The sequence below is a fragment of the Eschrichtius robustus genome, chromosome 6 (assembly GCF_028021215.1).
Source record: "Eschrichtius robustus isolate mEscRob2 chromosome 6, mEscRob2.pri, whole genome shotgun sequence".
NCBI lineage: Eukaryota > Metazoa > Chordata > Mammalia > Artiodactyla > Eschrichtiidae > Eschrichtius > Eschrichtius robustus.
The window spans coordinates 9,766,519-9,793,188 of record NC_090829.1 but is presented as its reverse complement, the minus strand read 5'-3'; the positions used below and the strand labels follow the sequence as shown (position 1 = coordinate 9,793,188).

The 26,670-nt window shown below is 36.3% G+C and overlaps 1 protein-coding gene across 1 annotated transcript in view; it reads right to left on the bottom strand.

Annotated features, from left to right (window-relative positions):
• Positions 1 to 26,670, bottom strand: part of TBC1D5 (TBC1 domain family member 5) — a 535,061-nt gene that overhangs the window by 403,537 nt on the left and 104,854 nt on the right. The window contains exon 3 of the mRNA XM_068545866.1: positions 3,062 to 3,264. The gene's annotated coding sequence lies outside the window, so the exon portion shown is untranslated. The remainder of the gene's footprint in view (positions 1 to 3,061; positions 3,265 to 26,670) is intronic.

Below are 26,670 nucleotides of genomic sequence, written 5' to 3'. Positions count from 1 at the left end.
GTGCCTGTTGGCCATCTTCATTTCCTCTTTGGAAAAATGTCTGTTCAGTTCATCTGCCCATTATTTAATCAGGTTGTTTTTTTGATGTTGAGTTGTATGAGCTATGTATATATGTTGGATATTAACCCCTTATTGGTCATATCATTTGCAAATATCTTCTCCCATTCAGTAAGTTGTCTCTTCATTTTGTTGATGGTTTCCTTTGCTGTGCAAAAACTTTTAAGTTTAATTAGATCCTATATGTTGATATTTGCTTTTCTTTCCTTTGCTTTAGGAGATGGATCCAAAAAAATATTGCTGCAATTTATGTCAGAGTGTTCTGTCTATGTTTTCCTCTAGGAGTTTTATAATATCCAGTCTTACATTTAGGTCTTTAATCCATTTTGAGTTTATTTTTGTATGTGGTATTAGAGAATGTTCTAATTTCATTCTTTCACATGTAGCTGTCCAGTTTCCCCAATACCGCTTATTGAAGAGACTCTCTTTTCTCCGTAGTATATTTGTGCCTCCTTTGTCGTAGATTAACTGACCATAAGTACGTGGGTTTATTTCTGGGCTCTCTATTCTGTTGCATTGATGTATGAGTCTTTTTTAATTATCAAAGCTTTGTAGCATAGTCTAAAGTCAGGACGCATGATTCCTCCAGCTTGTTGCTTCTTTCTCAAATTTGTTTTGGCTATTTGGGGTCTTTGGTGTTTCCATACCAATTTTAAAATTATTTGTTCTAGTTCTGTGAAAAATGCCACTGGTATTTTGATAGGGACTGCACTGAATCTGTAAGATTGCCTGTGGTAGTATGGTCATTTTAACAATATTAATTCTTCCAATCCAAGAACATGATACCTCTTTCCATCTGTTTGTGTCATTGTCAATTTCTTTCATTAGTATCTCATATTGATAGTTTTCTGAGTACAGGTCTTTTACCTCCTTAGTTAGGTTTGTTCCTAGGTATTTTACTCTATTTGATGAGATGGTGAATGGGATTGTTTCCTTATTTTCTCTCTCAGATAGTTCATTGTTAGTGTATAGGAATGCAACAGATTTCTGTATGTTAATTTTGCATCCTGCAACTTTACCAAATTCACTGACGAGCTCTAGCAGTTTTCTGGTGGTGACTTTAGGATATCCTATGTATACTATCATGTCATCTGCAAACAGTGACAGTTTTACTTCCTTTCTAATTTGGATTCCCTTTATTTCTTTTTCTTCTCTGATTGCTGAGGCTAGAACTTCCAAAACTATGTTGAATAAAAGTGATGAGAGTGGACACCCTTGAGCTTTCCTTTCTTAATGTAGGTGTTTATGGCTATGAACTTTCCTCTTAGAACTGCTTTAGCTGCATTGGATTAGGGATAATTTTTATCTTCTTTTTACTTTTCTGTATATACCAAACTTTCTAATAAAATATATTACATTCACAATTTTTAAATGTTCGCACCTTATTAAAAGGATAAAAATGTTAAACAAAATGGGAAGGAGCACTAGAATAGACCACTTTGGGGAAAAATCTGTTATTCTAAGCTGATGTAAAAGACTTTGGAAGTTTAAAATGTTTTAAACCAAGAATGATTTGAGAGCATCAGCATGCACATACAATTTACATAGATAGAAAGAACAAGAAGAGAATAAAGAAATATACACCTTACTATAGAGGAATGATTCTATCAAAGATTTATCTTCCTTTTATATTTTGAGATATGACCATTGGTATCTGTGTTCTTACTACAGAAGAACCTATAAGTGCTCTAGTATTTCCCAGCAGTTACACAGTTCTTTCCCCAAGTTATTTGATAACTTGTAATGAATCGACAGAAATGAGAAGCACAGGGGAGGCAGAAGAAAAGGCAGCTTGACTGAAACAGAAAACAAACTGCTTCATTCCATTTATTTTCCCTACAAGTCAGTCATGAACAAACATACAAGTGATCTAAAGTATGACTTCTGAAATTGCAAAGGTGATCCACTATTGGATAGGGAAGTAAATTTAATTATGGGTATCAGCATATATTAAATGAAATATACCCAAAAAAATGTAATAGAATAGAGCACAGCATACATTCAAGGTAGCCAGCACAGAATGGTTTTAACTCTTGTTTGTTTCATTTGTCCATTTATACCTGTGGGAAATGGCTCATAAGTATAAAATTTATTTCTTACTATGGTTTGTGGTTAAAAAAAAAAATGTGAACGCTACCTATCTGAGATACCTTCAATGCTAAGTTCAATCATTCTAATTTCGCAACTCCAACAAATTTAATGAATGTTGGGAGGTAAGGAGGTAGGAAGGTAGGAAAGAAGGAAAGACGAAAAGGGAAGGAAAAAAAATATGGAACAAAAAGTATTCAGTAAGAAAAGTGCTAAAAGTCTGCTGGTGGGAAAATATTTTTAAAGCCCTCATGCAGGCTCAATTAAAAGAGAAGGAAAACAATGAAGAAAAAGAAGAGATTGGAAGCCGGTGGGTAGATACATAAGTGGAAAGAAACTGTTCAGGGAACTCTGTGTTAGAGGGCAACATTATTCCCTGAAAGAGCCTGCAATCTAAACCTGGCAGCAGTGTATAAACACACACATACACACCCACACACATTGTTTGTACACAAATCTATAAAACACATTACTGTAACTATAATGAGGGTATTATTATGAAATGAATGTTTATCACCCCCCAAAACTCATATGCTGAAATCTTAATTCCAAGCGTAACGGTATTAGGAGTGAGGCCTTTGGGAAGCGATTAGGTCACGAGGGTGGAGCCCTCATGAATGGGATTAGTGCCCTTATACACAAGAGACCCTAGAGAGCTCTCTCATTCCTTCCACCAAGTGAAGACACAGCAAGAAGACATCCATCTATGAACCAGCAAGTGGGTCCTCACCAGACACCAAATTTGCTGGCATCTTGATCTTAGACTTCCTAGCCTCCAAAACAGTGAAAAATAAATTTTTGTTATTTATAAGTCACCCAGTCTATGGGATTTTTGTTACAAAAGCCCGAACAGACTAAGACAGCTGATGATAGTACTGAATTTTTAAATGTACGTTTTGAATAAATATACACTTACCTTTCAAGAAAACTTTATTGATCCACAAATCTAATTGACACTTGAAAACGCGTGCTCTTGTTATGGGTCATAGATGACGTCAGGCTCTGTACAACAGAGTTTGCCAAATAAAAGTCTTGGTTGGCCAATCGGAAGTAAAGAATCAAGAAATAGAGATCGGCTGAGTTATCCCTCAACTGAGCTGCAGGAAAAACAGCAAATACCTAGAAAAATAAATAAATAAAATAGCTTCAAACATCCTCTCCCTAAGCAAAGGAACCCTAAACCAAAGCCATCAATGCAAAAAGCAAGCTGAAAAAGTTTATGTCATAATATTTTTGGCTCTTAGGGGACAAATGTTAGCTTACTCTTTAATCACTCTTTCAATCATCTATTTTAGCTCCTAGAAGAAACTCACTTTATAATGCCTACAATAAAAAGCATTATCATACAAAAAAAACCCTAAAACACCTCAATATAAAACAAATCACCTGTTATCACTTTGTTTCACTGAAATGAAATAAAAGTGTTCAAATAAGAAATACACTACTAATACATAGTAAAATAATATCAAGTATTAAAATCACATAAAATAAAAAATGGAAATCTAACATTTGCAAACAAATGTGAAAAAAAATTCCACTGAAAATGAATTCCAAAGCATAAATAAAATGTAAAATTAGAATACAGATGTATCAGTGTGGCAAGTAAATATTATTTGTGAATTAAAAGTTAATTTCCATAGCCTTTTTGCCTGTAGAAAAACATTTATCATCTTTAGTAATATACTTCAATCTACTTCCACAAATCATATCTGACATAGATGTATGTATCTCTACATAAAATCAAGAACGATGGAATTTCTTAAATATCTAATTTAGGTAAAGAACCTCTAAATTATAACAAATTACTAAATATATTATTATCACTCTTTTCTAGATTTGATTCTGTATCAGTTTACTTTACTCCCAATAACCTGTTACAGCTTACTGGTGACTCAGCATATGTACAAAAAGGACAACAGTAGTTAGGTAAAATATAAATCAAAAACACAGAACTTTTGAAAAACATTATGATAATAGATGTATCTGAAACCTACTGGGATTCAAAAGAAATTAATTACTTAAAACACATTTGAGCATCATATGCTACTAAAACCAAATAACAAAGTATGATTTCTGAAGAATACCAATGAATGTAGCATTGATCTCCAGACAGATTTAAGGAAACTGTTCTGTGCCCCTATACTGAATATAGTTCATGTTTTGCTTGTTCATTTGATAAAGAGAATGATTTATTACATTCTGATGGAGGATTTCTTTATTTTAACTTTCAATCTCATCTGAAAAGTTACAAACAGCCTGTTTCTAAATTATATAATCTATGTATGGAAAATATCTAGATATTGTCAGCAGCTCCTTGGACAGCAATATAGTCACATGGTTTTTCTCCATGGTTGAACTAAAAATCGCCACACCACTGAAATAAAGCATGTCTCTATTTCTCATCATTCCCTTGTAAAAATATAAACCATTTTTATATTATGGATGTCTCTTTAGAGTGAAAGACATTCAAGTATCTTTCAATTATTCCAATATATGTGTATTTGATAAATGTGTGTTTATGTAACACTTAGTATAGATTGTCACACTACTGTGTCAATACTGTTCAGAGAATGATGGCTATTTCTTCAGAAAGTATGACAGTAACCAAAGAAAAAGTGACACTATAATCAGTGTCCTCAGTAGTTGTGATTTGCTTTGTTTCTAAACACATACTTTACATCCCAGTCAATTTTACATTTCTTACACTGCTGGGATCATGATTCCCTTTATTGTTTTGACAGGACATAATCCAATAAAAGATTCCATTGACATACTATCAAAGAAACCAAAAAGGAAGGAAGAAGACTACAGGAAGAATTAGGAAACACGGAAGGCTATCTGTACAGGAAAAGTGTATGTTATGCCTAGACTCGCTCAGCAAGCCACATGCAGAAGGAATGTTTACCATTGTCTCACTGAAAGGATATACCATTCTTCTAGTTATTCTCTACGGAATTGCATAAACATTGAGAAATCTAGAAATAGACAAACACATGCACATATAAAAATTACTGTCAGTGTATAAGTTACTGCTGCCCTGGGACTGCAATAATTTATGTAACATCTGTTTTCATATTTTTCTAATTTTTTTCCTAATTAACATGCATATTTAACGCATAAATGCTCAGACCACCTCTTTTTTCTGCTGACTGCGCCTCTTTATTTTTTAAGTTGTGCACTCCTAAGGAGAATTCAGGATAGATGGAAACCAAAATCTTATTGAAAGAACTAATTTTACAATGTAAACAACAGTACTGAACCGATTTTCAAGAAAATACTACAGCCTTAAGAGTTTTCACAGGAACATTTCAATCTGCTAACAATAATCATACAGTAAATTAAGGTCCAAATACCAAAAAGTAACATAAAAGCACAATTCCAATATCATATTAATCTTCTTCATTTTTTCTAACTTTTATAAGAGCTGAAAAAACCTTTTATAACATCTATGATTTCTTGTCTTCGTAAGTTTTGGTAGCATTTTAAAAATTTTATGCCTTAGGCAAATAACATAAATAAATACATTCCATATAGTAAACATCAAGGAGTACACAACCAACTATATCTTTTTTAAACTGTGAACTTCAAATACTGTCCAGATGTGAGGAAAGGGGAAAGTTTTGACTCTAAAAGTCATTAAAGTACAATCAACTTCTGGAAGCTCTTAATCTGTACTCGGAAATTCAAAATTCAAAACACTACTAGTCTTTAAGTAAAATTAGAGGCTCATGAAACCAATGCTACAATAACAAACGTATTCCCAAGTAACAATGCTTAACCTGCCAACACTGTGACTTCATGTGTACTTACCTCACTTCAGAACTAATCTTTTAGTTCTAAAAGATTGTCTTTTAATTGCCTAGTTATGTAGTTCAGTCAGTCATTTAATATTTCTCATCTGCTGTCAGGGCTGTTCTAGGCCTTTGTAGATGTTGAAATTGTCTCACAGAACTTACATTTTATTTGGAGAACCAAATAGTATCCAACAACCATGCAAATACATAATTGCAAACAGAGATAAATGCTACTAAAAATATGGGAAATTCCCCACCATGAGATTTTATAACAGGAGACTTGATGTATCCCAGAGAGCAGCAAAGACCTAAAGTAAGACTGAGATGAGATCTGAAAGGTATGGGAAGTGTTCAAATCTGGGCACATCAAGTGCAAAGGTCTAAAAGCACTTATGAGAGAAGCACATTCAAAGTCAGGAAAGAGAAGAAAAGAGGCCAGCCACAGCTAAAGATGGAATGTATGTGAAACAAAAAAGGCAGAGTAAGTGAATAAGGCAAAATTCCTGAAGGGTTTTAAATAAGGTATGACAACCAATTGTATGCTGAAAAAATATCCAATGTGGCAGAATCATGGAGGGGGCAAGAGAAATGCAGGGGAGGAGTTGAGTGTGAGGTGACAGTAGCGTAGACTAAGGTGATGGTGGGGAAGACAAAGATGAGAAGGCAGAAAGAGACACGGGATAACAATCAGCAGATTTTGATGGAAGATTAGATTTTGTGGAGGATGCAGATGGAGAGAATTCCATTCATTGATGCAGGGAACCCTAACAGAAGGGTGCAGGTGTTGGAAGGAAGAGCCCAAGTTTAGACTTGGACGTGTTAAGGGGCTAGCTGATGGAAACATCCTGTGGGCATTTCAACAGAAACATCTGGAGCTACTACTAGAGTCTGGAGCTATAGGAAGGGTCTGGGCTAGAATCAAATTTAGAATTTACCAGGATATGGGTACTAGATAAAAAATAGAGATCTACACTGTTTTCCCACAAGAAAACCCCTTCACACATCCAGCACCTTCCTTGTTTCTAGTTATCACACCACATCAGAATAGGAAAACATACATTTCATAATCTGACAAACTCATTTAGCCTAAAATTGGTTCATTCCATAAGGCACACTCGCCTTCCCTTAAGTCGTGGAATAACAGTCATCATTTATTAGAATGCCTACTCTGGGACAGAACTATAAAAATATGCTGAAGCACTCTAAAAATGTGTTAGATTAATCCTCACAATAACCTTAGAATTTTACAATCTTCATGCCTGCTTTTCAGATGAGGACACTGAATTTGGGGATGTGTAAAGTCGCTAGTGAAGCCAGTAAACGATAGAGGCATCCTTCCAACCCAAGGCTACCTTAACCAACAACCCATCATTCTTTCCACTAAAAGGAGGGTAGCTAGGATAGTGTAAGACTCTGGGCTTTATAAAAAGTGTGAATCACTAAGCTGTACACCTGAAATTTATATAATATTGTAAATCAAAGAGTCTGGGCTTAAAAAAAAAAAAAAAAGTAGTGAATTACCTGGCGGTTCAGTGGTTAGGACATGGTACTTTTACTGCCGGGGCCCGGGTTGAATCCCCGTTGAGGAACTAAGAGCCCACAAACTGCTCAGCGCGGCAAAAAAAAAAGACAGAAAGAAAAGAGTCTAGGCATTAAAATCAAATCAACCTCAGTTCCAGTCCTGGCTCCAGAAGACCACTTAATCTCTCTTACGTTTCCTCACCTGCAATTTCCTCCCCTGCTAGGAAGTATTAACATTTTAGGAAACACGTGAAGGCTCTGGGTTGGGCATCACCATTAACGTGACATGTTCCTTCACCACAGGAGCGTCAGTTGAAAGAGGACTCAAAACACTGATAGCTTTGGAAATTTCCCAGCACAGAGCATGGCAGGGCATCAGGAAGGGCTGCCTCAGCTCACCCCTGTTCTTCCCCCAACTGGGGAAGAGTAGCTTCCATCAGAAGAGCAGAAGCCCATATCCTAAAGCTGTCAATAGAGAATTCAGCAGTGGGTCTAAAACTTCAGTGTGCATAAAAATCTCCTAAGGAGCTTCTTAAAATGGAGATTCCCAAGCAGACCTTCCCAAAGATTCTGATACAGCAGTGGAAGGGATGACTCTTCAAGCTTTCTAAAAGATCTCTACCAACAACAAACACTTTCCATTCTTCAGGCACATAATTTTTAAACTATTTATTGAACACATATAATACTTTATTTTGTCCAATTAAATTGTACCCAACTTAATATAAAAATTTCAAATATGTTTCTGAACAACTACTGTCAAGGTTCCTTTTCTATAGAAAGAGGGATAACTAAACAGCAGCAGTTTTAACTATACATAAAATGTCTCTACCAAATTTGATTTTCCTTAATCCAGATTTTAGTCTTGTGACTAAAACTAAGTCATTTAGGGATTTACACGTCAAAACACATAGGAACGTTTAAGGGAGATGAATGGTTCATAAGGAAACTTCTGTCACACAAGTTAACCACTGGTGGCTAAATAAAATATACTGTTGATTAGTAAAGAATCTTAAAAATATGTAAAAGGGTCTAAAGCAGTAACAGTTATCAAAAAAAAAAAAAAAAAAAAATGGAGTAAGAGCTTACATATAACCCTCAGTGATACCACTGGATGCTAACAGACACTGGTACCAAAACAGCATTCAAGACCGAAAATGTCTACTGTATTTCCAGATACTTCAGATCACTTAGAAAATTAAAGTACGCCCATCTTCCTTTCTACATGAACTACAATTGTCACTATGGAAGTATACATTCTGGTCACTGTCCCAGCAGCCCCCATTAACCTGACCTACAGGCAGGGCACACTGAGTCAGGGCTGCCTTAACAACATTCCAGAGGCTTAAGAGATTCTGACGAATTCTAAAACTCCAAATTTCTACCCCAGGTTAACGGAATTTAATTTTTTAATTTTGAAATTTCAAGATGGGTGTTATTCTTTCAAGGCTTATGTGCGAAGCTAAATGTGAGCAGTTAAAAGTTTAAAGTTTAGTACATACGGTCTCCTTGTATTCCTCTGAATCAAAGAAAATACCCACTCAGGTTTGTTTGTTTTTAACCTCATGACTTACATGACCACGACAGGGAATAGAAAGCTAAGGATAACAAAGCTGCTTGAAAAAATACTTTAGTGACAATAACATCAATACTCTACCATGATACTGATATCTATATGAAGTATCTCATTTGATGCCACCTTACCTCCACCCCACCCCCACCAAAACAAACAAATAAACAAAACAGTTAATAAGAACTTAAGGACACTAACTTGCCCATGACCTCATCACTAACAAATGGTAAAGCTGGGATTTGAACCCAAGAAATCTTAACCCACAGGCCATATGGTCTTAACCACTGTATCATGCCATTTCAATTATAAGTGTAATATACCTGATTGTTACTCACTCTGTTCATAACTTCCCTTAATTTTATAAACCTTTATATAGCCACTATCCCCAAAGCACTGACACAATCTAAGTCTGTTTCTTTGACTTCTATGGTAAATGAAATACTTCTAGGTTGTCCTAATAATAAAACATACCTTCACTTGCAAAATCACTCTTCATCTTAGAATTCTTATAGTAGTATGTGACATTATTTTCTCTCAAACAGTCATGCTCATTTCTCACAGACAGTTGGTACCAAGTTTGATCCCACACTACCCTAAGCTCCAGGCAAAACAGAAACCAATGTATGTACAATTAAAGAAGAGAAAAATTCTTGTGATTTGAGGATTATATCTTCTAATTTTGCTCTTGATGCCAACATAGCCTCTCTTCTCTATATCCTGATTCATTTAGGATCAAGCTCTGATACCAAGTTCAAATTAGCTTACAAATAAGAAACAGATCAGTCTCCATCACTCTAAATAAACCAAAAGAGGTTGGGTCATTTCTGAGAGTTGCTTTGGGCACCTGAGGTCCATTTCAATCTCGGAGACCAGTCTAAATGCTCATGAAAAGTTAGAAAATTCCTGGAACTGTCGTTTCCTTAAGAAAGCTACAGATTCAACCTGACTCCAAGAGGTGAAAAATTCCCTTGAGCATATGTTAGTTTTTGTGCATTTCTTGTGGCAGACATGAGGCATGGGACTTTTCAAAGCAGACATCCTTCACAGTGCAACAAGGATACAAACATATTTATAATTAAGGTATTCCCTTCTTTTAAGTGTGTTCCTGTAACTAAGATGAAAATAAATAAGATTTCTGAAGAAATTATTTTAGATTAAACAGGCTAAAACTTTAAGCATTACCATAATTTTATTTTGTATTCTAAATTCTCTGTTCCAGGCTTATTAAATTATTCCACATCTCATTAACTACTCCTCCTTATGTTATTCCATTTGCTTCAGAGTTCCATTTTTTTTTTTAATCTATTGCCTTTTTGTAACATCACCTGCCTGTCACCTTTTATCCAATAAAAACTGTAATTTATCTTGTTCAAATTGCAAAAAGAAAACTCGAACCATAGCTGACTGCACTGGAGGAAAGCCTATGAAAAGCAGTCACTGTCCCAAGTTATTCCAGAATTCTGAGGAAGCTTTAGTTCTCAGAAAACAGAAGTGCACAATAGTAATTAAAACCAGAAGAGGACAGATAATAAGTTAGCTCTACAAAGGACTCAATTATTTAACACATGTATTTTTTCTGTTTTGTGGCTCATGACTTTCCCATCACTTACTTTACTACCAAACTACTGTTCCTTTATTCATCTCACTGCCTATTAGCCCCTTCTCAAAAAGAATAAAAGAAACCTAAACTGGATAATATTGCTAATTATTAGCAGCATAGAAAAGTAGCTGAACCAATTATTGGGTACTTAGTGAGTATTTTAGAAAGATAATTCCAGTAGTGGGATAGAGTGCTAACAACCGAACTAGCACAGTGGCTATAGAAATGGAGGAGTGAGAGACAAAAGAACATGAGAAAAATGGTGGTACCCAGACATAGAAATGGAAGAAGAGAAAGAAGTTTAGTTTATTTCCAAGGTTTCTAATCTAGCAGGTAGGCAGATTAGATTATTTGTGCCATGAAGGGAATAAAACATTTTTTAAAAGATAGGAGGAGAAAGGGAAAAGAAAAAAGGCTGATTAAGAGAAAAAGCACATACTACATATCACTTCATATACATGCCTACCTCAGTATCTTGCACTCCTGCAAAAGGGATGTCGAGGACAAAAGAAGTAACAAATGAATGATCTCAATTTTAATTCTGCTGACTCTTGTAACATTAAGTAACCTGAATTCACTGAGTAAAATGAAGTTTAGATCACGCCACTAATTCCTCAAGTTTTTGAGATTTCATTTTATTTTAGAAAGTCTCCTTAGTTCTAAATACACTGGTTCAAGCCTAGAAGTATCTTCAATTGAGTACTCTCTTTAAAAATTTTGCCAAGTTGTGGTCTCTACAATTCACATAATATCTTACTTTGAGCTACTTCTTGGTATAAATTATCCAGCTGAATTTTAAATTTTGCATTAGGTTACTTGTTTAGTAGGTTTGAAACTAATACTTCAGCAAAACAGATACAGGAAGATCACACGTGTATCAGTGCTTTTTTCAGTCTAATAATTCAATAAAACAGCAATCAATTAATTTATGTTACTAATGCCATTTTTTTTTGCTACTCAGAAGGATAACTTTTTGAATGTATTCTTCAAAATCATTTTAAAAATATTTAAAGATTCCAAGCAAAATTATTACTATGGTCTCATACTGCAACAAAATATATAAAACTAAGAATATTCAAAATCCCATAAGAAAAAATGCTCTAGGAGGTTAAAAGATTATAAATTGTGAAGTGAAAAGAGGAAAATCATAAATATGATAAATACAGTATACCAAAACTTTTGGTTTTATAACCAAAATGGGTTATGAAGATTTTTTTTTATAAATTTATTTATTTTATCTATTTTTATTTTTGGCTGCGTTGGGTCTTCGTTGCTGTGTGCAGGCTTTCTCTAGTTGTGGTGAGCGGGGGCTACGCTTCATTGTGGTGTGTGGGCTTCTCATTGCAGTGGCTTCTCTTGTTGCGGAGCACGGGCTCTAGGTGCGCGGGATTCAGTAGTTGTGTCTCACGGGCTCTAGAGCGCAGGCTCAGTAGTTGTGGCCCAAGGGCTTAGTTGCTCCGTGGCATGTGGGATCTTCCCGGACCAGGGCTCGAACCCGTGTCCCCCGCATTGGCAGGCGGATTCTTAACCACTGCACCACAGGGAAGCCCTGAAGATTTTTCTAAATTAATGTTTTCCAGTTTGGATACTGGAAACTAAGCAAGAACTCTCAGGCAATTGGTTATTACTCTCCAAGGGCAGGAGCCCAAATAAAGCGCCCAACTCTCGGGACTTAAAAAAAAAAAAATCACCCAGAGTCAACCTCTTGAGAAATGATCCTCAAATTCTTCTGTGTTCATCTTTACAATTATTTCTCTCGTCCAAGTTACATGAAGGGAAAGGTGACAGTCAGCTACCACACACGCTACAAGGAGAGTTTTAAAAAGGCTTGTTGAAGCCTTCAAAAAGGCTGGTAACCCTGATCCTTAGTAGGACATCCTTCCCAGTCCTGTGCACTGGGCCACTTGTTGTGTAAGTGACTGAACACTAGGCCGTCTCCCAGAGCAGCATTTGTGGACAGGGGAAAAAACCCTGAAAGACCAGGTTACTTAATCTAAAACTGCTGCTGCTTTTAAAACACCATGGCCTAAATAATCATTGAAATACTACTATCTTTCATTGAAAACATTTAGAAATGTCCTTATCTAAAGACTACCCATATGTAAAATGTGCTTTTAACCTTATAACTGCCCTTCTGAGCACCGTCTGATGACATTCATTTCTCAGCCCATGGTACTTGGGGTGGGAGTGGAGGTACGAGGAGGATGTCCTAAAAGACTCTTCGTGTTTCAGAAAATGTCGATTTATTTAATCCCCATAACAGCTCGATGCAAAGGTTTTATTATTATCATTAATCCCACTTATACAGATGAAGAAATTATAGGCATTGTTAAGTAAACTTATTTAACATCACACAGTTAATAAGTGGTATTTAAACTCAGGCCTGTGACACTCCACAAGCCGATCCTTTACACACCATCACAATGTCCTCAAGTATATCTATGAGTAATGTAAGTCAAAATCACATAGTGAATTAAAGTGATTCCTTTATCTCCGTATTTCATTGGAGTACCTTGGAAACCCACCACGGGGAATGAAGTCTGTGCCTCCTATAACCATGGACCGTGGGCTCATAACATTGAAATCTGTGATTCCTGGAGCTCAGACATCGTTTTCCCTCACTTATTTTCACTCTGAAATACATTATCTCTTGAATTCAGTACAACAAGAAAGCTCTCTCTGAAAACATACCTAGCCAAGCTCTGTGCTTCAGTCAATGTGACAGGCATTAATTTAAGATTAAACTTCCTAAACGGCTAATTCCTACATAGTTTTCAACATGCTATCCTTGAGAGCCCTACATACATATGCACTTGAGAAAGACATTTTTAACGGCATTCCTTCTCAAATATCCCTAAAACCAGTGTGCAGTTGGCCAGACAATACCAAACTACATCCTGAGCCTCATAAGTATAAATGTATCAGTACAAGAATATAGATAACTCCCAGAATAAGTCTTCAAATAGAAAATTATTATACTAAGAATAAATGATAGTAAAACTTCTAGAAAATTCAGATCTGTGGCCCACTCCACCCACACCCAAAGCTGACATAACCAATTGGAAAAAGAGTTCCAAAGACATTGTTAAAATACTTCCCAAAGGCAATTCCAGAATTTCCTCATGAAGAACTTATCACTCTTGCCAGAGGGTAGACTTGTTTTGACACCTGACAAGAGTTCTTCAATCAGAACATGTTTAAAGTGAGGCAGTAAGTTGCACATTAAGCCACTTTTTCTAGCTCTTAAAACAAAGGAATAATGTTGACCAGAAAACAGAGCTCACATGGTAATAAGATTCAGTCATGTATATATTATGTTATATATAAATTATTTTTAGGAAACAGAGTTTAATTCTCAAGTATAAGAATTTAAAAAATAAAGACTAAGTTCAAAACATACTGTGGTGTATTTTTTTTTAAACTACGATTCCTCTATTTTGACCCTTGGTAGCTTAGTCTATTTTGAGCTCTATTTAACCAAGATTTGGTGCCTAGAAACCACTTAACATAACTTTATTAATTTGCTAAGCCATGATATTCTGAGTTCAGCTTAGGCTTCCACATGCCCAAAACATCCACCTATAGACTGGACAGCTCTCTTCAGGGCTAATCCTTCCTCTTGTACAAAACCTCTCATCAGAGCACGAACTATTCGCAAAGCAGCTGAGCTGCGTTTCAAGCTGCTGGAAGGCCTGGCCTTCCCAGCTTCATATAATTAACAATCTCAGTGTGTGTGCACGAATGAGTGACTCATTAACTTGATTTTTTTTTTAAAGAGTCAAGCTCTTAAACTACAACAAATATTAGTTACATAATATCATATACTTTTACAACACCACACAATTCAAATATACACAAGCCAAATTATAACACTCTAAGGAGAATGTATCTCAGAAAATTCCAGAATTCTCAAGACTTCAAGTCTTAGCAGAAATGAATTACATGTACTAAAAATATCTACTTTACCTGGCATTTTTAGCAACTAGAATTCTGCTCAACAGCACTTTTGATTTTCTGAAGGTACAGCCCATTTTAATCATCCCACAAAGGTTAACTTATGTTCAAAAGAGTTTGTTTGGGCACAGAAAATAGGACCAAATATTTTTAAAAAGGAAAAACAACAGTCTTTTAGTAACCAGAAAATGTGATCAGGTAGGAAAACAAAGTTCACCATACGTGGAGGTTCATTTTATCAACTTCTGTGATGAAAGATCAGTAGAGTGTGTATCATTTTGGGGAAGCACAACAGTAAATATTAACATGTATATATTCACATGCTCAATTGTGACAGACAAATCGTGTGAGGTTTCTGTGAGTTTAGCAAAAAAATGGGGTGGGGGGGGCGGGGGTGGCTTTGTTAACATCCAATAATGCAATACAGAAATTATATTTACGCTGCATGTAATAATAGATGCTTTCATGATACTGAATAGACTTTTTCACACAAAGATGAAGATCATTCACCAAATTATTGTGACTACTATACTATATTCTGAAAAATAATGATAAATCATACAAGCCTGCTCTCTAGTCCCAGGCCCATTTATCTTTCCAGTCTCCCTCTTCTAAACTATGATAGACTAGAACACAAGAAAAATGGGTCTCTTATTCCATCACTACCCTACTGCCCACCTCCCTGCCCTTGCCCCCATAAAGTCAATCATAAGCTTCTTAGTAGGGTTTAATTTTCCTCAAGTATTTTTATTATTTTACTCAAATCTTTGGTTATCTATGATATATGGAACATGAGAATATTATAATTAATGATAACATAACATAAAGGACTGATATAGCATTTTAATAAGGAAAATTCTGATGAGTAATTATTAATTTATATGGAAAAATTTATTTCATAATTTTTGGAATATACAAATGAAGTTAAAATAATTAGCATAAGAAATATTTGGTTTAATATAATTAAATGTGAGAGAATGTCCTTCAGAAGAGAAAAGTTAAATATAGCACTTTACAATAGTAAAGCTTTGTAAGGGTTCAGCTCACACATTTTAAAAACCTTTTTTTTAAGTCATACATACACTTTGACAAACAGGTAATTTCTATACTGAACAAAAACAACAACAGCAACAAATAACCCAAAACTAGTAAATCATATCATGGCCCCCAAAGAATGATCCCAATATACACCAGTAGCTTCAGATAAAACGGGAAATTCCAACTCTGGCTATACTGCACAACATAATAAGAAAAGGGAGAAAACTGAGAAGAAATGGCTTAATTAAATTCCCCTCCAACAGTTAATTTTACTGAGGAGAATGATTAACCATGCAACAGCTGCTATAGCTGTTAGATTAAAATCAGGTATTTTCCAGACTATCTTTTGGAAAGTAAGATACAGATAATATCCCAGAGAAAAGTGATCTAAAAATTCAGGTAACTATTGATTTAGAAAGTAATTATTTTTTAAAACCATCATTATTTGCAATCAATTTAAAAGAGTATCATTAGATTGAGATTATTATAACCCATTAATACAAACTGCAACTTAACATATCTTCTCAATAACATCTAGTGTGCACTATTTTAAAAGCTCCATAAACAGTAGTAAATAAAAATGAAATACAAATTTAATCCATATTAAAGTTTTACATAATGACCCGTGGGGCCTGCAGCCTCCCTCCAACATGATCTACACTTTTACTCCACGTCCATATAAATTAGAATCCACATTATCAATCTTTCTGTACTCATTCTACTTAATCACTTAATACACCTGCACTTAACTATCAATGTTTCCTTTTCCATATTTGAAACCTACAGATATCAAAGAGTATGAAGAAAAAGAAACCAAAATTGGGCTTAAAGGGGAAAAAAGGTAGAGCACATCTGCAAATTCATAACTGTCCCTCTTACTCCCCAACTCCGTTGCATTCCTGCTGACTTCTGAAGAGCTACCATCAACCTACAGGATTCAGAACAGGACCTACAGTAGTCAAGGAGCAAAATGGCTGCTCATTTCTTAGAGAACAGATTAACAATCTTTTTATGTATGAAGTCTACTAGAGGTTTTCTGTTATTAAAACACTGCATATCACGCAACCCATTAGGAACAAAATTATAGCAACGTTTCAGTAGATTCAGAAAGAAACATTTTGATAATATTCAACACCATTCATGATTTTTTAAATCAAAAAACAAATTTTAACTAGAAAAACAAGAAGGCTACCTTAAAGTGATGAAGTGAATGAATGCATCTTTCAAAAATCCATAGCAAACATAATACACAATGGTGACACACAGAAGCACTATCCTTTACAAAAGAGTAAGACAGATGCCCACCATCACCACTTTTATAAGAGACTGTACTAAAATTTCCAAGACAGCACATTAAGATAAAAAATAAAAGGCAAAATGAATAAAAAAAGAAACAAAGTTGTCATTTTTTCAGTTATGACAGTCAACTGAAGACATCCAAGGGGATTTTAAAGACACTTTATTAGATTTAATAGGAAAATTCTGAAAGTTTGCTGGATATAAGGTTTCCGATTTTGATTTAACGTGTCCACTTTCCCTAATCCATGATTATCTCTTTCCTTTTTGGTGTCTATAGAGAGTTGAGTCTTACTTTAAGAGTCACCAACCAGAACTACACAATGTATTAAGTGCTAAAGTTTGATAACAATGAGATAATGTACCTCCTTTCTCAGATCCTGTTACATTTTCATCACTTTCTATTCTTACACCAAATTGCTTCTATAATTAAAATACCCTTTTAGTGGCCGCTTTTGGCCAGACCATCAGAGTAGGCCAGTATTTCTAGGTATACTCTATCTCCGATATATCCCATTTCTTTCCTATATCAGAATAAACCAGTCACAACTCATTATTCTTCGTAAAACATAACCCAATTTACTTAAAATATCACTTTGAGGCTGACAAAAATGAGAGCCCCTTTGCCAGGCCCCTGCCCGCCTGCAGCCTGCAGTGGTATTCCCGCACTTATTCCTCACCATTTGCTTTACCAGCATCCTGCTTCCTACATCTTGAGTACCATGTGAGAATCTGGAATGTTTCACTGCATGCTTCCAGAGGGTTCCTGCTGCTTACATATACCACTCCATTTAAAAGGACCTACTCACCATACTTTTCATTTCCTATCGCTGATTCAGTTTCCAATCCATGATGGATTTTTTAAATTGTCACTTATTTTACATTTTACAAACTTTTTCAAAGCCTAGCAAAATACTAGCATTACTTGCCTATTTAACTTTTCAAAAACTCTCCCTATTTTGCTTATGGGACATTTTTCATCAACATTATCTTTGGAGAAGTACAAAACCCTTTTTATATAACTCCTGCCCTTTCCAAGTTACTGAAATTGTACTCTCAAGCTCCAAATGTAATGTCCTTTCCCACGTCCTTATACTCGTTGATTTCTCTATAGCCCTAACAACTAAGATGTCCTTCCTAAAATTCTCTTTCCCTTGTTTATATAATTTTTTTTCCAACAATAGACCCATCAGTTTCTGACCCTTTTTCTGATGCTGCCACCTTATGAACATATAGGAGGTTCTCCAAGATCTTTCTTTGGCTGATTCCTTCCTCGTTTCACCCTCTCCCCCGCCCCTTTTTTGGCTTAGCAGCCTCATTCAAATTTCATGCCTTCAACTAACATTTTCTGTCCTCATGTCTCTGGTCCTGGCCTGGATCTCAAGAACTAAGCCACAGCTGGCATGTATGTAACACCCAAAGTAGACACTGCCAGTTGGTTGGATATTGGCTCAAATGACATCTCTGCACTGCTCTGGACAGTCACCACACTATCAGATGTAGCCAACACTGAAGAAGAAACCAACTCACCACATCCAATCATTCCCTAAATGTCTCTACCTGATAATCCATATCAGCACCTTATAGACAATTTATCAAATGCAGAACTCATTATCTTTCTCTAAAACTTTCTGCTCACCTGCTTCGCTTTGTAAGAAAATCCTGAGTCTTCAATAATTCTCTTTCATACCTTCAGATCCACTTACTATCATATCTTACTGAATAACATTGTTGTATCAACCAAATTTGTCTCTTTTTATTCCCCAATGTCATGTCCTAATATAAGCACTTAATATCTCTTAACAAAGCTCCGAAAGCTGCTAGCTTCCTAACTAGTCTCCCATCTGCAGTCCTTCTCCCTTTTTCTCAATGTTACTAAGTGCTGCAAAAGTAAACTGATCATCTCGTTTACCTATGAGCATCCAATAGCCACACAAATTCCATATCCTTACAATCAGTATCCTCGACAATGTGGCTGTTAGTTACTTCTAATGTTACTTGTATGTCTCCACTCTCTATGTATTCTACCAAATATAATGTCTCTATTCTTTACTCGTGATGATTCTTCTGTCTGGGTCTCCCTTTCCTTTGGGCTGGAGAAAACTAGAGAGTAGAAAGAGAAGCAATACAACCTGATAATGCAGTGGATAAATGTGATGAGTGAAAAAGAGAGATCATGAAAATTACTCATATTTCCAGCTTTTACAATAAGATATATAATGACACTAGTCACTTAAATAAAACTGGAGGCATTTGAGAGAGGGGTTAGAACTTACACTGTGAAGTGATTTGACATCTCAAAGTGGAAACAGATACCAGATAGGCAGGTGGACATGTAGATCTTGATCTCAGAAGACAGGTGTAGACTAGCAATGTCACTCTAACTGTAATAATAATTTATTTATAACTGTAATGAAAAGTTGCCATAGGTTTGCTTAGAAAGCTAATATACATAAAGTTCAAAAAGAAGATAGAATTTTAAAAGAAGAGGCCTAGAACATGCCATTAGAAGCCAAGTAGAGAAAGAAGAGCTAGAAGACTGAAAAGGAATAAGCAGAAGAATGTGATTTTACAGAAGCTAAGGAGGAAAAGCACAGTTAGAAGAAGGCATGGTCTGCAATGCTGAATGCTACTGAGAGGAAAAGGAAGAAAGTAAGACAAAGAAAAGGGGAAAGAAAATCCCATGAGATTTAACAACACAGAGGTCTTAAAAGGTGGCTTTAGTTTTCACAATGGAGAAACCAGAGTAGAGTTGCTGGAGTGAGAGTGGGAGGTGAGGAAATGAAGGTGAAAAGTTGCCAGGGAGAGACAACTCCTTCAAAACACTTGGCTATGAAAGGGAAGAGAGATATTACAGAGAATGATATATAATAATACACATAAATACACATGTAAATACACAGAGTGCCTCTAAAGCTCTTGGAACAGTGCATTATTTTCTCCCACTGATAGCTCTCAATGCAACATTCATTCCTACCAAGGTCAAAAACAGGCAAGAATGCCCACCATGACCACTATTACTTTTCTTCTGGACATATTAGTCACTGAAATCAGACTAGAGAAAACCATTAGAAATGTAAAAAAATAAGAATTAGAAAAGAAGAAACAAAGCTATTTGCAGATGACCTGAAGCAGACGAGCTGGAAAACCCTAGAAAATCAATGATGAAACTCAAAAAACAAAAGAATTCAGCAAGGTAGCAGGATATAAAACAAACATGCAAAAATCACTCACATATACAAATAAAACCAGAGAGGATATCTAATGAATGAGAAAGTCCCATTTAAAACAGTAATAAAAACAATTAAATATTTAGGAATAAACAGAAATGTTCAAAACCTACATGAAGAAGAATAAACACTCTTCAAAGACACAAAAGTAGGCCTAAACAACAGAAAAGAAACACCTTGTCCTTGGTTAGGACATCTCAACATCAACATGTCATAAATTTACAAATTTAACTTGCGCTAGACAATTTGATATTGAAGTTCAAGTGGCAAAGAAAAGTTCAGGAAAAGCTAGGAAACGCTGAAAAGGAACAGATATGGCGGGGGAGGGAATGACTCTCATTAAAACATACTACAAAGTCTCTATACTTAAAACAGTGTGGCACTGCTGAAGAGACAGACCAATGAAACGGAACACAAAGTCCAAAAATAGATTTAGCTACGATAAAGTGACATCCCAAAACACTGGTACAAGAGTGGGCTTTTTAACAAATTGATAGACATTTGGGGAAAAGAAAAAGAAGACAAAAACTTGATTTGTTTCTCACATCATACACAAAAATAAACTCTAAATGGATCGGAGATTTAAGTGTAAAAAATGAAAATATACAAGTAATTTTTTATAAGTTGAATTCCTCCTATAACCTGGGAATTATAAAAGAAAAGTCTTTCAATTAGAACTAAAATACAAATACAAAACTTATACATGACAAAAATACCAGAAGCAAAATCAAAAGAGATATGACTAACTGGAAGAAAACATTTACACTATAACTCACTGATAGATGGTTAATATCATTACAAACAACTTTCAAAAAGACAAAATGTCCTATAGAAAGTGGCTTTTTAAAAATTTATTTTTGTCTGTGTTGGGTCTTCGTTGCTGCATGCGGGCTTTCTCTAGTTGCAGAGAGCGGGGGCTACTCTTCGTTGAGGTGTGCGGGCTTCTCATTGCAGTGGTTTCTCTTGTTGCAGAGCACGGGCTCTAGGTGCGCGGGCTTCAGTAGTTGTGGCTTGCAGGCCCTAGAGCGCAGGCTCAGTAGTTGTAGCGCACGGGCTTAGATGCTCCGCGGCATGTGGGATCTTCCTGGATCGGGGCTTGAACCCGTGTCCCCTGCATTGGCAGGCGGATTCTTAACCACTGTGCCACCAGGGAAGTCCCTAGAAAGTGGCTTTTAAACAGACGAAAAGACATTCAGCTCCACTCATAATAAGATGAAATGCAAATTAAATGTACACTGAGATAGCATTTCTCACCTATCAGATTGGGAAAAATTCAAAACGTTCACAGTACACTCTGTGGGCAAGGCTGTGGGGAAACAGGCACTCCCAGACACTCCTAGTGGAAACACAAAATGGTACAACCCTATGCAAAGGAACTGGGCAATATCTCATTAAACTACATAAGCATTTACTCTTTGAACCAGTGAGCCCACTTCCAGGAATTTACCCTGAAGATAAACGTGCAACAATATGAAAATGCATATACACAAGGATATTCATCACAGTATTATTTTCAATTGCAAAATACTGGAAATTATTTCAATACCCATGTGTAAGACATTGGTTGAATAAACCATGGTACATACACAAAATAAAGTAGTATCTGTAAAAATGAATGAGAAATCTCTATAAACAGATATGAAGTGATTTCCAAGAGATATTGAAAAATGAAAAATAGCAAACTGCAGAAGAACATATATAGTACACTACACTTTTAATAAGAAAGGGGAAATAAAAAAATGTAGGAAAAATTATCTGCTTATCTTTATAAAAGGAAGGATGAACTAAAAAACAGTAACGTTGTTTACCTATAAAGGATGGAGTAAATGGGAAACATGGAAAGACCTTTTCATACAATTTTATTTTTTGGAAAAGTAAATCATTTTCTACATATTCAAAAAATTAAGTCAACAAGGATGTGAAGCTGAAAGAAAACTAAAATGAGTGCACTCAACTGTATTTTACCGTATCCACACTTACCGTATCCACACGGATTATAAAGAAAGAAGAAATCCAAGTAATTATGAGTACAGCATTTGATTATATATATTCACAGAATTGGGTGGCGTGAGGATGGAGAACTTCAAACAAACCTTGAACGGGTAAAGTTTTTGGTAAGGGTGTTTGTTCTAGTGGTATAATAAACCAATTCTGAAACTATTTTAGATCTGTTATGGAGTTGCACAAGTAAGTTAATGTGTTGATGCTGCTGGAAGCCAATACTGTCACTGTGAAAGAAGGGACACATAAATATGGAAAAGTGGAAAACAAGAAAGAACCCTGTGGAGATGGATTAGAAATAGAGATACTGGTGTGAACTAAGATTTCTAAAATGTGAATATGTGTGTTTCCCAGTATGCATGTCTGCATACATTTATGTATCAATGTAAATGTGTATACATACATACACCCGTACTTACGTCCTAGCGCTCTCTCCTCTAAAAGGGCCTAAAGGCCAAGACCCCACAGTGATGAGCACAGTCCACTAGCAAGGAGAACACTAATACCATTCCCTCACTTACAACAATCAGAGCTCGGGACTCCCCCAGTGGTCCACTGGGTAAGGCTCCGCACTCCCAATGCAGGGGGCCAGGGTTTGATCCCTGGTCGGGGAAGCAGATCCTGCATGCCGCAACTAAGACCCGGCACAGCCAAAATAATAAAAAAAAAATAATAAAGTAAATAAACAAAGTAATTAATTAATTTTTAAAAAACCAAACAATCAGAGCTCTTCAGAGAAATGGCTGCCAAGAGCCGCCAGGGCAGAACAGATCAGAGATAAGTCTATGACAACTTGCTTTGCCAGAAAGTAAGGAAGCACTCAAAAATCTTATGGGGGAATGCCATGCACTTCTACTAACCAAACCTGGACAATTTGGGCATCAAAATAATTAAGTAATGAATTACAAATCATTGAAAAGAACAGATATCCATGAGCTCATACCAATGATAAATGACTGAATGAATAAGTCAATCAATCAGTCAATCAGAATGGTTTCTGCTTACAGCAGAACGCTGATGCTGACTGGAAGGGGGGCTGGAATTGGAAAGTCAGCAGTTTGCAACCTTTATAGAAAAAACTGTACCAGGCAAGAATCATCAACAGGTGCTACATCTAGGTGGAAATTTTGATGAGGAGCAGGATATTTGCATGATCTTGAAGTGTTTCCCCACTGACTGCTTATTACACTTCCAAGAAGAAGAAAAAAAAAAAACTAGCTCTACAGTGGAGAAATCTGATAACACTCTGACCGAATGATCACAATTCACATTCTCAACGTGCCTCCCCATGAGATATCCCGAGAAGGATACATCATTATTTACGTAGTTTTCTGGTTGGAACAGAGAACCTGAATCTAATCACGAGGAAACAGCAGACAATCCCAAATGAGGAGTGACAGGCAGACAGACAGACAAATGAAGGACTGCATCATTCAAAAATGTCAATGTCATAAGAGACAAAGAAAGGCTGTGTGACCATTTCAAATTAAAGAAGGCAAAAGAGACATGACAGCTAAATGCATTAGCTGGTCCTAGACTTAATTCTTACTGAAGGGAGAAAATGCTTATATAAGGAATGTTATTGCATCATGTGACGAATATGGAATATGGACAACAGATTAGATATAAGTATTATACTAAGTTTACTGAAGCTGGTTATTGTACTATAGATATGGAAGAAGAGAACATCCCTACTAAGAAATACACATTGACATACTTTCAGGCATAAATGCAATCTCTGCTCAAAGTTCAGGGGAAAAAAGTGTGTGTGTGTGTGTGTGTGTGTGTGTGTGTGTGTGTGTGTGTCTCGAGGGAAAAACGGAGGAGACACACCCAACTGATAAATGAGGTAAAATGTTAACAGTAGGTGAATCTGGGTACAGATTAAAGTATTTTTAATTTAATTAAAGTTTTTTTAAAAAGTATTTTTTAAGCCATCCACTTGTCATTTTTCCTACCATATTAATCCCACGTTAAGTTGAAGAGAGTGAGGCCCCAGGATGTGAAGTCATCAGGAGGTGAGCCCACTCCATCTTACTTCAGAGTCTAGCACTGATTTTAACTATCACAATACGTTGCATTTAAGACTTACCGGCACCTTTAGCTCTAAGATTTCCAAGGTTGTCTGGTCTGCCCTATCTTACCTCTGCTCTTCTCTCCTAATTTTCTGTCCTCTGTTCCCCTAACTGCAGGCCCCTATCACTACAGTTTCATCGTGCCTCAGGCTCTCCAGCATACAGTACACTGGCCAACTTTTTACTTCTTACAAATCCCCTGGGAAAATCCTATTTTAGCTGGAAAATCCTGGATTTTAGCTCTCATACATTTACTGGGCTATACTTTACCTACTCCAACAGGCACCTGGAGGGCAGAACTGACTCTTTCTTACTATTGTATGCCCAAGGTCAAGTATAAACCTTACTCTATATTTGGGATTTCAGTAACCATTCATTGAGCTGAAATGTTTAACTTGTTTCATCGCTCGCTCATGGCTTTCCTCATTCTAGCAAATATTGGGAATGCTCAATTTCCTCCCATCCATTTGCCCACCAAATCTGACTGAGATCTAGTCAACATTCACTTTCTGGAAGATGCTTTCTCAGTTATTCCAGCTCTGGAAATGTCTGCCACGCTCAATCCCTTCAGCACACAAGGGCTGTACCAATATCTTTCGCACTTATTATAAATAACAATATTGGAAAGTATGTTTTATGTGGCATAACATCACAGCAATTTCAAAAGTTGTCCTTATCTCTTATTTTGATTAAGAAAAATAAATACTGGAAAGAAGCCAGTGTGTGCATCTGCTAAAGAAAAGATAAGAATCACTGTGTTTTTTAAAAAAAAAAAAAAAAAAAGAAAAAGAAAAAGAAAAAGTAAAGGATGCCGGACGCCACGGTCAAGTAAATTTGGAAAATGCTAAATTGAGTTAAGCTACCCCAGGTTCTCAGATCTTTTAATATAAACCAATGTATATTGTGATTATCCTAGAGAGGAACAAAATATACGGTGCTTTCCAAACTTACTTGACCATGGGCTCTTTCTACTCAGAGCATCTCCTGGGAAAAACAAACCACAGAATATACTTTGGAAACGCTGACTACACTACTGCTGGGAGAACACATCAGAATATCTGGAACTTGCTAAGACACTTAAAAACCAAAAGAGGGGCTTCCCTGGTGGCGCAGTGGTTAAGAATCCGCCTGCCAATGCAGGGGACAGGGGTTCAAGCCCTGGTCCGGGAAGATCCCACGTGCCGGGGAGCAAGTAAGCCCGTGCACCACAACTACTGAGCCTAGCTCTAGAGCCCACGAACCACAACTACTGAGCCCGCGTGCCACAACTACTGAAGCCCGCGCACCTAGAGCCCGTGCTCCGCAACAAGAGAAGCCACTGCAATGAGAAGCCCATGCACCGCAACGAAGAGTAGCCCCCGCTCACCTAGAGAAAAGCCCGCATGCAGCAATGAAGATCCAATGCAGCCAAAAATAAATAACTAATTGGAAAAAAAGAAAAAAGAAACCAACTGCTTAACATTAACAGAGTCACGTGAAGCTTCCCACCTATAATATCTATACAAAGTAGCAACTGATTCTAATTGTAATTAGTTAACGACCAAAACCCTGGAGTTCTACATCAAATACTTGCCTACTTCAGGGTCCCACGAAAATTCTGATGTTAACTTCCTATTGCCTCCTCCAACTCTTGAACTGCAGATGACCAAATGCAATCAGCATCCCACAATTACAACACACACATGCAGAGCAAATGAGAGGTTTTGGCTGAGAAACATTATAGCAGTGCTTCTCAAATTTTAATGTGTATACAAGTTACCTGGTATACAGGTATACAAGTTACCTGTTGATCAGAATGCAGATTCTGATTCAGTAGGCATGGGGTTGGGCCCAATATTCTGCATGTGCAGCAAGTTCACAGGTAACACCAATGCTGTCGAACTAGGGACCTCACTCTGGGGGAGTGTTCCGGGCACCTTGTGACAAAAAAGAGGCCGCTAACTTATAAGTATCCAATGGCTGTCCTTCAAACTGCTTTTCAGAAGTCTAATTCTCCCAAATGAAAACAATGAAGCTTTCAATCATTTATAAAAACTGAAACTGTGTGCAATAAAAAGAAGATATTAAAATCATTATTATCTGCTAACAATTATTTTTCTTTAGAAACGGCAGTTTCCTACAGATTGCCGTGAAAGTGCATGTATTTATACAAAAATCATTTCTTAGTCTAATGCCCACACCAGTGACACAAAAACGCCTTGACATCTATGGTGATCAGGAATTGTCTCCAGCAATAGTGACTTACAAGGCTGCAAAAAGGAACTATTATTGCCATGCTTCCACCCAAAAGACAATGTATAAAGCCAGCATCTTTCTCAATGATTTACTGAAAGCAGCAGCTCATTTTAATAAAACCATCCCAAAACATAAAATTGATTGAACCAACTGCTGTGGTGGGCATACACAACAGCTGATCAAAATCATTCAAGATTTTTATTTGTAA